General features: G+C 33.5%; 1 long non-coding RNA gene across 1 annotated transcript; it reads right to left on the bottom strand.

Moving 5' to 3' along the window:
• Positions 1-1,224: 1,224 nt before the first annotated feature.
• LOC107844785 lies at positions 1,225-3,928 on the bottom strand. Its single transcript, XR_001666569.2, has 3 exons — positions 3,571-3,928; positions 2,420-2,668; positions 1,225-1,582 (listed from the first exon to the last, which is right to left on the bottom strand). It is a non-coding gene; the product is annotated as an uncharacterized LOC107844785 (long non-coding RNA).
• Between the last annotated feature and the right edge of the window lie 424 nt (positions 3,929-4,352).

Here is a 4,352-nt window from a genome sequence, read left to right as displayed (position 1 = left end):
GATATGAGTTGGTCCACGTATAGTAATATGTTGGTCAGTATGGGGGTCCAAGGTGAGGCCCAAGGTAAGAGTTAGGATACCACTCGTATCCTAGGGTACAGTTTTGGGAGGGTGGTCGTATCTTCCTGCGGGGATTTTATACAGTTTAAGATAGGGGTATTCTGTATATTTCCCCTCTTAACCGATTATGACCTCATGACTTATATCATTCTTGGGACATCATTTACCCTAATATTCAATTCTTAAACACTTAGAAACTCTCTCAAAATCTCTCAAGGCACTAGGGTTAAGCAAAAGCTAGGATTTTCTTCAAGGTGGTCAAGTGAGGCTCATAGGGATCATTTCTTCTCATCTTCTTCTCAATCTAAGGCATGTTACTCCTCCCTCATTATGATTTAGTTCTAACTAAAAGAATGTTTTATGAATTGTTTTGATGGCATAATTGTTGTGTAGTTTTGAGTTTTCAAATATATGTTGGGGTTTTGATTACAATGGTTGGTTGCGGTTTTCCCATGTCTTTTGCTTATGGTTTTCATATTATTATGGTGGTTTGAATATTTGGTTGCATGAGAATGGTTAATTGGTAATTGGTTTTGGCTTTGGAAAAGCTATGCCCCAACATATTTGATAAAATGCCTATGAGAATGTTTTTGGTTAAATTGTCGGACTTTCATTGACTATTACATGGTATAACTTGGTAATGGAACCCTAAATGGTATAATGATTTAAATGGTTTAATGGTAAGGTTTTGGGAGTTATGCTTGGTCTAATTGAAAGCCTTGCGGGCTACTTAATAATGATCACTTGTGGAGTACATGGGATTTCCCAAGTCAACTTGATAATGTAATCTATGGGTACATGGGAATCCCTTATCACTACAAAAAATGAATCAAATTACAGGGGATAATTTTAAGGATGGCGGGGATTTTAAACCCCCAAAAATTATGATTCCAGCAGTTTCCAAAACCCCACAATAGGAGCCGTCACAAACAATTTGTGGTAGTTTTTTTCGAACCACCATAATTAATTTGAGGATTATTTGCGATGGTCGCAAACTTCGTTACTCTAAATTTAATTCTTTTTATAATAAATTTTTATTTAAAAATTGCGGCGGTTTAAAACCTCCACAACTTTTACAAAAAAAATTAGTAGAACCCATCAATTTTCAATAACAAATTATAAATTATAATTTTAGCTCAAATTTAATTGTTCCTTTAGGCATAACCTACAATTCAATATTTATTTAATTCATAAATCATTAACACAACATGACTAATTAAACTTTATAATTCACAAGCAACTCAAAAATACATTGAACATTAAACTTCAAAATTAAATTTTCAACATTAACATCTTCAAACTCCAAATTTTCAACATTAACTAGTATCTTAAAATTCCAAAATCAAATTTAAACACAAAACCTTCAATATTCTAAGATTCACTCCAACCACACAATTACATCATCATAATTGAATATGCAAGACAATTTGCAACAAAATCAACGACTGTCATTAGGATCACTATCATCACGTGGTCTTCTTGCATCCATGGGCGAAATGGGTCCACTAGCCGCATCACTTGGCTACATAAAAATGCAAAGTATAAAAACCAATCAGATAAACTTTCAGTCATTATATTTATATCTACGTACAACTAAAAAACATCATGATAAATATAAATAGATCAATCACAAGTTCGCAATTTCAAGTAACTACACTTAATCATTTTCAAGTCACTACACTTGATAATTTTCAAATAACTTATTCACTAGTACACATTTCAAGTCACTACACTCAAACCATTTTCAAATAGCTAATTGACATTTTAAGTCACTATACTTAACCATTTTGAAGTAACTACACTTGACCATTTTCAAGTCACTAGCATACATATCAAGTCACTACACTTAAATCATTTTTAAATAACTAGTAGACATTTCAAGTCACTACACTTAACAATTTTTAAATAACTACCTCACATTGCAAGTCACTACACTTAACCATTTTCAAATAATTAATTCACATTTCAAGTCACTATACTTAACCATTTTCAAGTAACTACTTCACATTTCAGTCGTGTGCGAGCAAATACAACAGATATGAGGACATTAATACAACACTGATCAAAGTATTATTGCTTAAATGGAGTCATGACCTAATGAACAACTCCACAAGTACACAAATGTTCTTATTGGATCAGTTACATTTCATATAGGACTATCGTTATACCATATCAATACACAGTGTGTGTTACCATTAATCAAGGGAGAAAAGGATTATGAGAAAGATAATATGCCTTCGGTTTTCAGTAGGACCTGATGTGGAAAGTATAATGAAAACATCTATTCACATCATCTCTTTAAGCTTTTCGTCGAGCAAGTAGTAACAAAAGGCCATCTCACAATTCAGAATCAGCATACCTGGCTATATTTGCTCCTCCTTGTGTTGCAGTTCCCAAAATAATAAAAAGAAAGGAAAGTCCTGTCAGTGCATGGTTTCTCCTCCCTCCTCCTCCTCTAGGAACTCCGCTTCTTACAACGCGTGAATATCCAACTGATAGCAAAACATCATACGTCTTTCTAAGTAGATCAGCAGTTAATCCCATGTGGACACGATAAAGAGCTTATTCTACAGTAGCTTACCTCCATGTTCACTTTTTCGTCTAGTACCTGTAATTTAAATTTAAAGTGAGAAAATGAACCAAACTACGAGAAGTAAGGAACAAATAAAACAGAATGCAAGAGTTGGGGGTAAATTTTAGTGTTTTCCATCCTACAAGTATAATTGTTATAGCATATTTAGTTTCTCTAACTTCAACTAGGATATGTGGTCAAACATCAGGACAATTGATGTTGGAGCATTAAGAAATAAAGTACCAACAGGCACATTTCACTCTTCAATTAGCTTTATGAAATCAATATCGCGTTTCGCACAGGGCACATGAAATCAATATTTTCTTTTGGTGAGCCATAATGTGACGATACAGCATTGAAGTACTTATATATTCAACAAACACCTAAAGAACACTGTTGACATGCCTAATGGAAGAAGAGTCTGTGTTAGGCATCAACAATATGCTATATTTCAAGATATCATGTTGGATTGTCCAAAAGATTTGGAGTAATAGGTTGCTAAGTTAGGATGTATGACAAAAGCTATTGTAATGTGTTTATGGCAGGTTTCGAACCAGTCATGTTGACACCCAACATCAGGTGTTGTGTTCTTACCACTAGACGAGAGTGTTAGGGGCTAAATGGAATACTTAGCCTTCTGTCAGGCCTCAAGGAAAACTAGAACCAGATCAAGCTATTAACATCAAAGGATAAGGAAGATCTAAGAGTAGTTCTCGCAGGTTAGGTTCTGATTTAAAATCGAAAAACACAATTAAGCTGCCACAAAGTTGTGAGGTCAGAATTTATAACTACACAACTTGACAACTGGAAAAAAATACAAAACAACAGATACTCACTAAAATTGCTGCGATTGCCAAAATTTTCAATATTCACATTAAAATATAGAAGTAAAATAAATTTGTTTAAATTAAATAACAATGAACGTGAAAAAAACTAACCTTCCCCTACTTTGAGATCTTCCCTAAGTCGGAGAATCACTTGTTTACGCTCTTTAGCCTTCAATTTTTTTGTAAAAAAAAATAAATTAAACTAATTGAAATTCGTCATATGCAGATATCATCCGTAAGATCCACATCGTACAATCCCATGATTTGCGGCGGTGGTAGTTGAAGAGATATTTCCGATGGTGGTCTCATCAGTAACAAGCGGCAGCGGCAGCGGCAGCGGCAGCGGCATTGGCATTTGATTGTCCGTCGTCGGCGGTCAGTTTATGGGGGAGCGAGAAAGAGAGAAAGATGAGTTGCAGAGAGTGTAGTGGAGTGGCTGATTCTTTTGCCAAAAGTGAGGATTAGGATTTTCTTTTTGGTTTAAAAGGAAAGAGGGATAGGATTTGATCCAGCCGTTAGATCAATTGATTAACGGCTGAGATCTAAAGATTAAAAATTTGGTCTAAATTTGAATGGAAATTGAAATTGAGTCCAATTAAACATAATTTGAATTAGAATTATAATAAATTTGATAAAATTAGGCTAAAATTGTTATAAATTGATAAAATTAGGTTAGAAAATAAATAAATTGAAAAAAAATATATAGATTAAAATTATTAATGTGACATGTTGTTATTTATTTGATATCAAAATAATACGTAAAAAATATTAATGTTAAAATTTAATAATTTTTAATAAAATAGCAGCCTAAGAGGAGCATCGAGAGGTCAAAATTAGGTATCAACAGTCAAAATGAGCTTACACTGTATAATTGTTGTTGTTCAGCATTAAGA

The sequence above is a fragment of the Capsicum annuum genome, chromosome 10, assembly GCF_002878395.1.
Source record: "Capsicum annuum cultivar UCD-10X-F1 chromosome 10, UCD10Xv1.1, whole genome shotgun sequence".
NCBI classification, from domain to species: domain Eukaryota; kingdom Viridiplantae; phylum Streptophyta; class Magnoliopsida; order Solanales; family Solanaceae; genus Capsicum; species Capsicum annuum.
Note: the sequence above shows the minus strand (reverse complement) of the source record. Positions and strands in the feature narration are given on the sequence as shown.